The sequence below is a fragment of the Physcomitrium patens genome, chromosome 18, assembly GCF_059467195.1.
Source record: "Physcomitrium patens ecotype Gransden chromosome 18, ASM5946719v1, whole genome shotgun sequence".
Lineage (NCBI taxonomy): Eukaryota > Viridiplantae > Streptophyta > Bryopsida > Funariales > Funariaceae > Physcomitrium > Physcomitrium patens.
In genome coordinates, this window is record NC_143427.1 from 6,442,307 (window position 1) to 6,456,900 (window position 14,594).

The 14,594-nt window shown below is 36.8% G+C and overlaps 2 long non-coding RNA genes across 2 annotated transcripts; one reads left to right on the top strand and one right to left on the bottom strand.

Annotated features, from left to right (window-relative positions):
- The first annotated feature begins 4,719 nt into the window (after positions 1–4,719).
- On the top strand, positions 4,720–7,667 carry LOC149987445 (uncharacterized). The gene is made up of 2 exons (XR_016498227.1): positions 4,720–6,659; positions 6,943–7,667. It is a non-coding gene; the product is annotated as an uncharacterized LOC149987445 (long non-coding RNA).
- A 798-nt stretch (positions 7,668–8,465) lies between these two features.
- Positions 8,466–11,452, bottom strand: LOC149987446 (uncharacterized). The gene is made up of 2 exons (XR_016498335.1): positions 11,048–11,452; positions 8,466–8,916 (listed from the first exon to the last, which is right to left on the bottom strand). It is a non-coding gene; the product is annotated as an uncharacterized LOC149987446 (long non-coding RNA).
- Between the last annotated feature and the right edge of the window lie 3,142 nt (positions 11,453–14,594).

The window sequence follows — 14,594 nt, forward strand, 5'->3', positions numbered from 1 at the left end:
TAGATCTTAGCTTGATTCAACTGATCAAGAAGTCTAGATATTAAAGGTAGTGGATACCTGTTCTTGATAGCAATCTTGTTGAGTCCTCGATAATCAACACACATCCACAATGGTCCATCTTTTTTCTTCACAAATAGAATTGGAGCTCTTACTGGAGATTTAGAATGGCGTATGAAATTCTTGGCTAGATTTTCTTCAATATACTTCTTGAGTTCAGTCAACTCATTTTGTAATAAACTGTAGATTGGTCCGAATGGCGATTGTACTCCTTCTTGAAGGTCAATTGAGCAATCATAGGGATGATGTTTCGGGAGTGTATCCGCATTCTTTTTTTCGAATACATCTTGAAATTCTTAATATTGGCTTGGAAAGCCACTTGAAGTCTTTCAACCAGTAGAAATAGGTGTGGCATAAATAATATATGGTGATTCTTTCATAGCATCATGCAAGAAAGCTTTTGCACCTATAAATACGGGTTTAATTGAACTGGACTTATGACTCTCTACTTGATTAACTACACTGTTAGTTATACTTTTAGAAAAAATAAGAGTTTGGAAAATCCAATCTATTTGAGGGTTGTATTTTTCTAACCATGATAAATCTAAAATGATTGGATTAGAGGGAGATCTAATGATATTAAATACTACAAAGCTATTATGACCATTGATTATTACTTCTATAGGAAGGGTTTCGTGAGTAATATCCCTAGAAGACAATAGACGACCATCTATGACTTCTACATGAACAGGTTTAGTTTTCTTTATTAAAGATATGCTATGTCTTTTAGTAAATTCTTCATCTAAGAAATACGTCGAGGCTCTTGAATCTAACAAGGCAGAGGCTTTCTAATGTTTAGGTCCTAAAATAATATTTAATGTAAAACAAGGAGAGGGCTCTGAGGAGAGAATAGGACCTTTACTAGATGTTGTGCAAGGTTCCAACCGCACGATCCCTATTGTAGCTAGACAAACTCGTTTTCTGACATATTGTCTTCTTTTATAGCCATACTCCTCATTTTGTGATTATGTCGTTTCTTTGGACAATGTTGAGCAGTGTGCTTTGGTTCTCTATAATATAAACATAATCTTTTTTGATGACGACGAGTCTTTTCTTGCTCAGTAAGAAGTTTGAAATATACTGCATCAATTTGTATATCTTCTACTTCCAAATGTATGTGTTGAAGAGGTGTTGGTGTTGCCATTGAATTATAATAACATTGAGGTCGGTTCTCAGATCGGAATTCAAAAAGGTGATTGTCGCATTTCACAGCAAAGACAATTGCTTGACTGAATGTTTGAGGATCAAGTAAGTTGAGCATAAATTTTTTTATCTCATATTGTAATCCGTAGAAAAATTGGCTAATAAGTGCAGCATCATCCTACTTGATATTAGTTGCAAGTTGTCGAAATTGTGAAGCATACAATGTTACTGATCGATTGCTTTGTCGTAAAATACAGATCTTATTGGTTGCAATACAAATTGTATCATGTTCTCCATACATGGATCAAAACTCTGCCAAAAAAGCCTATGGTTATCTAATATTGGATCTCGTCGTTCAAGAAAAGATAAAAACTACGATAGTGCTGAAATTGAAAGAAGCGTACCAATGAATCTAACTTGCGATCTTGTAGTTGGATAGCTTTGGGATTGAAGTTCAATCACAAGTTGCACTTGATTGATAAATCCTTGAAACTTGGATATGGTGCCATCAAACTTCTCAGGTAGGGCAATTCTTGGTTCTCTAATACTGGAAGGGTGTTCCACTATAGGAGAAAGGACATGGTTTGGTGCAGATGTTGAAGTAGCTCCAACTATTTCTATATCTTCACTTCCTGCCAATCTTATTGCTCCTTGTGGTAGTAAATTGAGTTGATGCATCATAAGCATTAACTCTCTCAATTGCTCTTGCATTTGTGCCATTGCATTCTTTATTTCAACAAGTTCTGCCATGATAACACTTAAAAAAGAGAAGATGTCTAATATCGCTCAAGACAAATAGAAGAAAGGACTTGAAAACAAAGAAAATACTAAGGACAATATCAATTTAGAAGAGGGTAATCTGCAACTTCTAATATGCTTATATCTTATCAAGAAAAAAGGGTAATCCACTCTTAATCAAGATTAGACAAAGCTCTGATATTGTAGGTGTACTCTTGTTAATCTGTCAAGGATAAGAGCTCGATAAAAAGAAATTCAGACAAGTGAGCCTTCACTCAAAGGGACTACGTGGTGATGTTCTATAGGACCTCCAATATGTGTTGACTTTGTAAGACACATGCCTTGACTTACAAGGTAAGTTTTTCTATGTATGGGCCACATAGTTAGCTTGATCTTCAAGCTAACAACATGTGTGGTACACTTGTTGACCACGTTTCTAATCCAAAAAGTCAATTAAAGACACCTATGAAGTCAAAACAATGTCTGTGAAGCTTCGAAGAAGCTTATATATTAAATACTATAGAATTAACTTATTTTTACCTACTTTATTTACTTCCACCTATTTGTATATATAATTACTAGCTTATCTGAGTATGTCCGTGACATACTATCTTTCATCACCATAGATTATCTTGTGTCATTGTTTGAAATTGAAATCCACGCTTCACAAGAAGTTTTTGACAAGTCTTGTTTAAGCTATTAAGCACACGACTTGCCATGTCTATAGCCTTCTATATCCATATAGATAGGCAAACAAAGCATGTAAATTGGACCTTGGAAGATATGTTGCGAGCATTTTTGGTGGTTCATGATAATGATTGGAATGAATACTTAGCATCCTTGGAGTTTGCTTATAATGATAGTATTTAAGCAAGTACCAATCATTCATCATTTTTTTTTAATACTAGTTAACATTCAATTATGCTAGCAACTCTTTATCATCCCATCGACATCAACAACTTGACAATAAAGGAATTTATACAATGACTTACAACAATCTTATAAGAGACACGATACCATCTCTTTATTACACATAATTGATAGAAGTAGTATGCGGATAACCATTGGCAATACAAGACCTTTTGGGAGGGTGATTAGGTATTACTCTCCAATGCCAACTTGCCACTTGCTATATCAATCCAAATCAATAAACTAGCACTTTGGTGGCTTGGATCTTTTTGCATTTCTACAGTGATTTTTGATGTTGCATACTACCTTAAGCTTTCACTACATATTTGGATCTATCTAGTCTTCCATATTTTATAACTGAAGAAATTTCATACGAAGCCAAAGCACTTTCTGGATCAATATTAATTACCACCACCACCGGTTGAAGTTGATGACCAACAAGAATATGAAATAAATAGCATTTTGGAGCATTGCTATCTTCATTGTGGCAGTCGACGTCTACAACTTCAGTACATATACAAATATCTTATCTATATCCTATTACAGTTAATTCTCCTCTACTAATGTAATAGGATATGGATAAAATATTTGTATAAGAATATTTGTACCATGGCACTTTCTAAAATTGGGATTAGGTTATTAGATTAGGTAGGATCCATTATGGAACACTCTAGAAAGAATTTAGGGCAGTTATTTAGGTAGGGCCTACCATAGAATCTTTTAGAAGGAGTTTAAGGTGGTTATGTAAGTGGGATCCACTACCTAAGAATATTCTAGAAAGTCCAAGGTGGTAGAACAAAGTATAAATAAGACTTAGTAGGGTCTTTTGGTCAAATATGGCTTCAAACCTTCTTTGTTAGTAAAGTTTGGTTTTGCATCTTTCTATTTAGTTCTGTTTTGTTTTATTTGTGTTTTGTTCAATTTTGTCTTCCATGTCTTATTCTATTTAGTTTTGTTTAGTTTTGTTCTAGTCTAGTTTGTCTTATCTTGTGATGAGGTTTTATGTTGCAATGGGTTAAAAAGGACTTAGATACTTGATATAGACTTTTTCTGTTTCAATGCTTTTATAAACTACCATCAAAATCTTAGATCTAATTACAAGTGGAAAAATAAATAAATGCATATAAATTGTTAAGTATTAAAATGACATTGTCAAAAACAAACAAGCTATAAAATAAAATAATAACAATAATAATAATATGGAAATAAAAATAAAGATAAAAAAATTAATCATATAATCAAATTCTTTGAAATACATCAATCTAAAGCTAACAAAGACTAGCAATGTCCATAGCCTTTATTACAACACCAAACCACCAAATTTAACATGCAAAAATTGCAATCCTCATACAAAACTTCAAAAATAAAACAACCAAAACTTGCACACTATATCCCAAAGAAAATTTTGATAAGAATTCTACTACAATAAGTACCTTATTCTACTACAACACAAATACATCAAAACTCTATATTATATTGCAAATTCAATTCTAAACAATAAATAAGAAACTTGTGTACATGTGTATGCAAGGTAGGACAAAAACTCCACACTCACAGATGGTAAATTTGAAGGGAAGCTAAAAGTGAAAAAAATAAGGTAAATCTCTCCAAACCTAATTGAGGATTTCGCCATCTCCTCTTGTCCACCCCTAGGCTTAAACCCTATAACCCTAAACATAAATCCTAAAATCCTAAACCTAGATCGTCATGCCCCTAACAAAATGGGGGGGTTTTTGGGTCAAACCAGGCAACCCAAATCTGTCTCTGCAAATGACTGAACCCATTTTCCCTTGTTAGTGAATGCTTTCAACACAATTCGGAACCGTCCATAATTTTGGCCTAATTTGTCGCTGGCGCTCAAAGCTTGAGCGTTCGTAAGTTGAAGGACAAGCATTCGTCTCAAAAAGCCTTTCGACACGCCATATCGTATCTCTCTTCATTACCGACAATTGCGACGTTGTGAAAGTTTAGTTCCTGGTGATGCGCGGCATGGAAACCATTCCGAATTCCGAAAGTAGTGCGTGCTCTGTTCCGAGCCCACTTTTTTCTGGAAGTGGGTCCATTTTTGTTTCGGAAGGATAGATGGATGGATTCGTAACTTAGGTCTTGGGGGGTCATGAGACCTATGTGGTGGATGACTCTGCGCCGACGTTGTTCATGGGCTGGGAAAGGAGTTGACGTTGGGTTGAGGAAGTGTGGAGTTGGTTCAGTGGAGGTCAGCTTGGCTTTTTCCCTTTCGTAGCGTCATCCATGGATACGATTTTCCTAAGTATTACTCGCGACTACTTGCTTCAATCACCACTTTGTAATATGCGCTTGGAATTGCGCGGAGCGATCAATCAATGAGTGGAACATGGTCGTGTCGACGCACTGCAGGTGGTGAACATGCTGCAGCTGATCTTCACAGAGTATTCTTGAATGGTGGCAATGAATGAATGTGCCCAACACCTGGTTGGTTTTTAGTTTCCTGTGAAGCTTACTCAGCTTCAAAAATGCGCACTGGAGTTTTCTTTCAGCGTTACTCGAACAGCATGGACGTCGTGTGTTGCCAACCCTTGAATCCGCTGTAGTTTCTAGTCTTCCTGGCTGAATCTCATCATTAGGTTGATCTCAGCTATGGTACTCCTCCCTCGAGTTTACGCTTGAGAACAGTCTTCGTCCCTGCACTTGTGCCGAATTTGCAAGGTGATGAATCCAGCTTAGGCGGCAGGGATTCAATTTCTAGTAATCGAGATGATCTAGTAGGTCTGAGCCCTCTTCTAGTGATAACGGTGCGGGTTCCGGAAATTCAAGGTCAGATTCTTTACTCATTCTCAAGAAAACAGCGGAATGAATCAGTAGTGAAAGCTACTGGAAGTCTATCTCAATTTGCATTGAGAGGGAGCTAGGTTAAAATTTTAAAATAAAATAAAAAGATAAAAAGGCTGGGTGCATCCGCAAAACAAAAAAAACTATACACTTCCTGTGTCTCCCAGCGATCCGGCTAAGATTGATATTCTAAATCGCTGGACAATCTTATCAATTCCTGATTGCACAAGTTCTAAATTAATTTTCTTCAATTACGTCTAGCAACAGAGTGTTGTGGTATAATCCTCTGTCGAACATTTCCAAAGCGGTGAAAAGCCCTCCAGTGTCTCCATCGTGGAAAAACCTTTGCTGGAAGTAAAACCTTTGACGGGAAATGTGAGCATGGTTGATCAAGATGCTTTGGTCAAAGGGATGTTTAGAAACCTCAAGTTGCAACGTGCGGAATGTTTCCTGGACCTGCTGGCATATCCGAAGCAGTAAGATTTTGTTTTGACCCTCCTGTTTCTGATTGGTGAAAGGCTGTAGGTATCTGATTGAAAATTTCTATTGTTTAATAGCTTCAAAGTCTACTTTCAATACAAATAAGGCGGCTGGTAGAAGTATGGAGGTGATCAAAATGTCAAGCCTGCTCACCAGGTGGAGGCCAAAGAGAGGAAAAGAGCAAGAGAGACTAAGTCTATGAAGTTTTTTGATAATTACGAGGACAAGGCGGTTTTGGATTAAGCCCCTACAGTTGAACCAATGTGAAAGGACAAGCATTGTTTTCCAATTTTTTGGGTCCACTATGAGTTCTTTCATTTCATTAATTCTGCCATAGCGAAAGTGCTGATAGCTTCTGAGGGTGTTCCAGTGGTTTACTAAATTCCCGTGGTGTGCTCGGTAGTCTATTTTCTATGTACAGCTTCGGTCTGCAGAACATGGAGCAGGGACAGATTTCGATTGACAGACGTTTAAGAAAGACTCAAGCGGCAATATTGAGACATGAGAGACGAGATTTCTTTCCTGTAAATTTCAATCCTTGATAAAGTTTGGGGGATTTCTACCTGTAACAGTTCCTTTTCAGCAACAATTAGATTCAGGTTTCGCAAATCATATTTGGATGGTGAAAAGACCAATAAATTTAATTTTTTGCTTTAGGGAAAGATGTTATTTCTCGTTATCTGTAGGCGAGACATGCATGTAACATGAAAGAAAAGCAAAAACGCACAAAAAATACAGATACCTAAAGTTCATGTTTTCATACTTCAAAGGAACGTAAAATTGACGAAACAAAATTTGTGTTTGCAGGAAGATTTGCGCGGAGATGTACAGAGTCTGTCTGCTTGGATTTTCCAAACTGGAGAGACATTCGACATAGACGTTGACTCAAAACGTTCTATTCTCTTCCTGTAATGATCATCGTAGTTCTGGAATTGATGCTCACTTAGAGCACTTGCAACTTAACAGGCTTAACTAAGAGAGGTTGAACGTAGGCAAACCGGATGAATTGAAAGTCAAGCTTGTATAACTGTTATCTCACCCCGACTGGACAGTAAGCAAGAAGGATCGCCAGTCATTTTTGGCTTCGAGGTGAATCCCGCAGTCTTTTACTCGCGCTTTTCGGAGTCAACGGTTGATTTTATGCTTTATTTTGTATTCGAAATTAAGCTCCAGTATTCTGTTTGAATGCTATGGCTTGTGGAGGGTTGCTGCAAAACCGAAAGTAACTTCAGTTTACAAATGGAACATCTCCATCAACCTCAACAACGTCAACGCTATTGCTGAGGTACATAACCGTGTGCAAAGTCACTGAAGAATCTCCAAGTCATAAGGAGCCGCATATGCCAACTCTACCGTCAGCTTTCAACCGCATGTTTCTAGAAATCCTCGCCTTTGTATTAGTTACGTTACAAAACAGTTGATGGTTTCACGTGCTTGGTAAAGATAACGTGTTGGAGAAAAGTTATACAAAATTAGTGCTGATGTACATCACTTCGATGGATGTAAAACTAGTTGGCATTGCAATTACACGTAACATATTTCCATATGAGTACTCGCGTGATGAGATTCTGGCTCTGCTCTGCCTGCTCTGCTCTTTCAAAAGTTGCGCTGTGCTGCTCCTGGTAATATTTTGGTATCTGGTGTAGAATATGCATGGTCCGAAATTTGGTGTTAGAGACGGTAAGGTTCATTGTTAGAATAAGTTAGGAGATATTGATGATGATTTTTCGCTGAATTGGAATAGACAGAAAATGAGTGTGTCCATCACTGCTGAGGTATTGTTGAATGTTTTCATTGAGGTTGGTAACTTCTGTCTCTCATGGGAAATGAACTTTGTTACATTTTGGGTTCGTAATGATTAACTCACAAATTCTTATGACTATACTGTAATATCTTTTTGCTTGCTTCTATGTTTATTAAAGTTGGACTGAACATCTTGCCACAGAGGCGCCTGTAGATGGATCAATCATTACACAAACAGTAATTGGAATGCTACACAGTACTCCTCTTGAAACTTTCCATTGGTAAAGATAAAGAGAATCACATGTCATTTTCATTCTAATGCTGATCTCACATTGCACGAGGAAAAGTAACAAATACACTCCCCTTCACAGATATCTAAAGTTATAGTCTTTTATATGCGAAGTTTATAACCAAAGTTTCGTTTTTCCTTGTCAATGTTTTGCATGGAATGGTATTTTTTATAGGATTTTATTAATTATTGCACGTGAAATGATTGACAAGTTCTTTTAGGTGTGGATTAAAGTGCAATTTGATATGGTGCCAACAGTACATGTTTTTGTCCTTAATACACAGTAATTCTGAAAGAATTTGAAGGAAATCAAATGCTGGGTTCAGATAGCATCGTATCAACCTCTATTGTTCCGGTAAGGTACAATAGCTTTTAGCGTACAATATAGATTTGACTCTAAGTGTCTGTTGTAATAAAATAATTCTAGCACTTAGTGTAAAGTGTTTCCTCACGTTCTAGGTGAATGTACAATACCTTAGCATTGTCAGTGTATTCGTCATGGTGTTGACACTACGTTTGATCCCTGTTCAAATAGATTTACTTTTCATAAGTTGTAACAATGCATGATATATACTCTGCTGTTAGCTTTCCACGTGCAGTAAATATAACTATGAGGTCAAAGTGAGGGTTGATTTCCAGTTGGCACACGTAGGCCACGCTGCAGCAAATGCGAGCACGGTTGGCCACGACGCATTACCACTCTATCAGAAAGACTTCGAGCATTACAATAATGCGGTTGAATGCCAAATCTGCAAGAGGTTTCGTTAGAAATAGAGTATTCGCGCAGTTTCAGCATACAGGCATTGGGAAACAGCTCAGTAAGACTCATCGTTGGTAGAGAATTATTTCGTCTTGGGGAGCTTTCACTACTGTCACATGCATGTTACTCTTGAAGATTAACTTGAACCCAAGCGAGACAATATGAAGTGTCATTCCCAGCCAAAAATACGATTCTGAATTCTACATAGTACTTGGGCCACATCGTGTAGACCGTTCTACAATTCGAGACTACCGCCAGAGTTCCGACACCTGTTCTTTCCCTTTCGAGGTAAATTATTCCTTCCACTTCGTAGGCTTATCTTGCAATTGGTCACTCTTACAACGAGCATTTTATTTCACTAATCTACTCAAGGATTCAATTTTAAAAACCCTTGCATAAAAATGAAAAATAAAATATACTATTAGCTTGTGCGCAACTGTGATGATATTCCACGTGACAAAACATAGCGTGCACACACTACACATTCGGGCATTTCCATGATCGGGAGTAATCTTCATCTATCAAGTACGAGTGAATTTCTAAACGGCAGGCCAGAAAACGTTACATCAAGAACTGCGCCTTACTGCACGGAAACAAAAACAAGTAAATGATCAACTCTTCGCGTAGATACCATGTCAACAGTGCGCTCTAGCCAAACCATTTGCAACCTGATTCCTGTGTACCTATTACAACAAAGCCTTAATTCACAGCTCAGTGCTTCGAGAGAATATACAAGCGGCATGTAACGCGCCATTTTCTAAATACTACAAAATCCCTGCAAACTCAGATTTGACAGAAGTCGTAAGTAAAATATTCGCAAAAAATCTTCAGTTACCAAAATTAGTGACACCGTACTCACAGTTCTGCAGATATCTCCGGAGTTGCTTCCGAACTGACCAGACACAAACCCGCTTGCTACGCCGCTGGACATGAAAAGGAGCACTGAAATCATATTCCGTGTACGCTTTACACACTCGGGCTGCCGAAAAGAATATTCTAAGATGCTGTAGTAAGCACAGCACCTGGATGGTCGTCAGCCGAGGCGAGTCCTTGTATAAGCCCGTTGCCCACTCACTTCTTGGAGAAGTGCATCTCCGTATCGGTAGAATTTCAAAATCGGTTCCCATCTGGTCAAGCTCAGGGATCTCTAAACAATGTGGGGATCCACACGGTGCAGTACAAGTGGAAAGATATTCGAACCCTTCCGCCTAACTGTTCAAAATGGTGAACCGATTCGCTCAAAGCGATGATTAATTTTTTTATGACTTCCTCTAAATATCTATCTCCCTGCGTCCCCAATACGACTTGATCCATAAACCTTTGCATGAGCCTGTGCGACCTGGGATTCAGATTTTGAAAAACGACGGATGTGAAGATGCAGTACTCCAAGATGAGGGTGGGCGACATGGCGAAAATGCGACGTCTTCTTCAATATTCAGATGGTTGAAAAACTGGACCACAAGAGTGCGACTCTGTTTCCATTTCCAAAATCGAGTTCCTTGAATGCAAACCCCAACTGGTTGATCGAACCACATAACCCATTTTCTCAACTGGATACGATCGCTCACGACAAACGAACTGCAACTTTCTCAACATTCTCTACATCGATTGCAAGACATCCAAATCTCAACACACAATTTCCACATGAGAGAATTCAACATTACTTTCGTTCCAATTTCAGAGACGGGGAGGCAGCTCCACAGTTGAACGATAAGTATCAAACAAACTGTTGCCCCATCAATGCAATTCGCCACCCAGAGTTGGTGACAAAACGCAATTTATGGACATTTGGAACTTGTCTCTACGCTCCACAACAAAATCGGATTCCCGTTTTTCAATTGCATCCCTTTCAACTTCTAGTAACAACTACCCAAAAAAAAACCCCAACTAACTAACTACCTAACACACAAACATAACAACAAAAACACAGAAACACGACGAAAACAAATATTAAAAAAATGAAACAACTCACATTGTATCTCGAACCGGACCCTGAAGGGAAGAGTACAATCTAAAGAAGAAAAAAAACAAGACAGCATTGTAAAATAAGAGGGAGCTAAGAATTTATAATCATGACACTACACACACACACTCCCCAGAGCACCTTATTCTCAGGCTACCTTTGGTGGGTGACCATCACGGACGACCTGCTAGCACCAGCCCAAGGCAGGTGATCGGTCATGCGATGCGCGCCGAAAGGAACTGAAACCCGGAGCTCAGCAACTCGGGTTTTGGGTGTTGACACCCAGTGGGAAAAAGGAGGGGGGATTCGCAAATGTGTTGGCAACTGGACAGGGCGGAGGTAGCCTTATAGGGTGGGGGAGTGCGGCGTCACCTGGCGCTGTCTTACTAAGTAGGACGTGCGAAGCCCCCATAAATAAGTGTTCTAGCCACGCTGGGCGAGAGGGACGTCGCAACACACGCTCTCCACGTCCATAGGCCCCGCGCACTACCAGGTTCGTAAAGTCCACAAATATCATGTCCACGTTACAAAATTGTTGTTGTTATTATTAGCAGCGCGAGAGTAAGTGAGTCCCTTCAAGCTCATGGCTAGTTGCGTGGGCTCCGTTTGGGGGGGGGGGGGGGGGGGGGGGGGTCCCTTTGCTGCTGCAGTAATCGTTGTTTCTGCTCCGTCTCTCTTCTTCGCCCGTTTCTCTCGGCCTCTTTGCTTCGACACGCCTCCATCCGCTTCTATTGCGACGGCATCGGGTGCTCTAGTACTCAGGCGTGGAGCTAGTCCTGCTCGTGTTGGGCGCAACCACAAGCTCAAGCTTACGTAATCTTCGATGCGAAAATTAGGGTTTCAATCCACGCACGCTTCCATGCTCCACGTTGAATAACGGTGAATAAGGGGACACCTAAAATAAGATTTCCCTGTCATTGACCCATTTCCACTCTCCTCGGACCAAATTGTGGGATACAATGAAGGCCTTCTTCATCATATTTGCATTAAAAAGAATATGTATCAGCTTGAAGTTTGTTGCATAACTTAAGTCTATTTATCTAATTATCTTGGATGTGAACTTATAGTTGGTTCATATTGTTTGTAACTTGCATCCCAACAAAAGATTAAGAAAAGCAGGAACTAAAAGAAAGAGGAAAAAATAAATAAAATGCAATATGTCATTTGCATGATCTTTCCAATTCAAGTATCATAACAAAGGAGATGATTTTGATTAATCACTCTTTGAGTTATTTTTATTGCTACTCTAGGGTGTCATCATAACAATGGCTTAATAGCAATCGAAGATATGAATGAAGTCAACATCTAATACTTAATAGAAAAAGATTTCTTGAAACATAGCACAATTTTTAATTTTTGTAATGGAAGTTGAATAATATTTTGTTTTATTTTTTCCTAAATGAATGTGCATCATGGACATATATTTTTACTCCAATAATTACTTAGATATTATGAATAAGTAAAAATAGGTTAATTTGATAATATTGTATAGACAAGCTTCTTAGAAGCTTTATAGATCCAATTTCACCTTTATACATGTTTATAGGTGATTGATAGATTAGAAACTTGGCCAACAAGTTAACTACATGTTGTATATATTGATAGCTTGTAGTATAAGTTAACAATGTAACACACATATAAGAAACTTGCTTTGTAAATTAAAACAAGTGTCTTACAAATTAAACATGTATCAGAGGTTCTATAGAATGTCATCACATAGCTTTTAATTAGATAGTATATATGGAAGCAAGAGTGAAGCGTTCCTTATTCTTATCAATACCTTTTTTGTTCTTAGTCTAGTCTTAAGAGTCTGTATTCTTCTTGTCTTTAGCAATAGCCATTCTAGTCTTAATATTATAATACCTTAAAATAAATATTTATTCTTCTTGAGCTATATAAGAGTATTCTAGGATTCTTCTTGTTTTGATTCATATCTTTGACAATTTGAGAAGAATAAAGAATTGATTGTTCTTCTTTTGAGTTTTAAAAAAAATAGAATATTCTATCTTTATTATTGTATTTGAATGTTGCAAACTACTTACTTTTAAACCTTCATTCTTTATTTTTTAAATCTTGATTTTTTTCCTTAAAGAAAGCAAATCACCTCTTTTTGTAGAAATTTTCATTTGACATTAGAGGTTGCAGATTATCGTCTTCTAATTTGACTTATGGATTTATTAAATTTTTTGAAATGGAAGAAAAAATCATATATGCTACACTTGGCAGAAATAAGAATAGATTTGTAACTATCTATCAAGGTCATGAATCTGGAAGAAAGAAATCCTTAATATACTCTTGTGTTACTCAAAAAGACTAAGAAATTATTCAAAGATGGTAATATATTGAATTAGAATGGCTATTTCCAAAGACAAAAAGACTTGAAAGTCTTAAAATAAGACTAAGGACTTGAAAAGCATTGACAAGAATGAAGAATGCTTCACACTTATCTCCATATATACTCTTAACTACGAGCTATATGACAATGTTCTATAGGACCTCCAATACATTTTGACTTTGCTAGACACATGTCTTAACTTGCAAGACAAATTTTCTATGTATATGCCACATAATTAGCTTGTTCCTCAAGCTATTAACATGTGTAGTATATGATTAACTTCTTGATGAAGTTTCTAACCTACCAATCAACTATAAACAAGTATAAAGTCAAAACCACATCTAAATATAAAGCTTTTAAGAACCTTCTTTTGAAGATATTATGAAATATATATATATATATATATATATATAGTTACTTTTATTAAATTATATAGGTAATGATTGAAAAAAATACATATTTTCATGATATTATCTTCTCTTCTAAGAACAAGTTCTATGAGGAGCAGTCATCATCTTTTATAGAACTTGTTGTTCTTTATTTTGCTTTTAATGGATATCATTGATGAAAAGTCTTAATTCTCTTCGCTGCATTTACAAGATTTTTTGTTGGCTCTCATTTATATTTATTAATGTAATATCCATGCCAATGAACAAGATATTCTTATCTATTTTGGCGATGCTTTAAATCTAAGACTTCTTCCACTTTGAACTCTTGATTATTATCCATTTTTATAGGAATAGGTGGCATTTGTCTTTTTTTTGAGTTATTCACTATCTTATATGGTTCAAAATGAGATATATGGAATATGAGATGGATCTTCATAGACTTTGGTAGATATAATTAATAAGCAATATAATTATCTTATTCATAAATAAGAAAAGGTCTAAGCCTACAATGGTTCAATTTGTTACAATGACAAGTAGTCTTGATATTACTACAAAGTAACCATATTTTGTCATCTACGTTGAATTATTGTTGTTCTTTATAATAGGCATCCACATTGATCTTTTGTCATTCTTGAGCTTCCTTTAATTGCACCTTTATTGCCATATTTAGCTTTGATAAATAATTTACTAAATCTTCTACCACAGAATTATTAACTTTTAAAAAGTCAAAAATATCAAGTCATGAATGATAATCATAATTAGCAAAAAAAGATACTTATTATAGAGAAGAATATATTTAATTATTATACGTAAATTCTACTAATGGCAAAAAGGTTGTTCAATCATCTTGATGATAGTTGATGGTATATTTCAAATACTGCTCTAGAATTTAATTCATTCATTCCGTTTGCCTATCAGTTTACAAATGCAAAGCCAAAGAGAGCTTTATATCCATCTTTAAAATCTTCAAAAAAAATCTT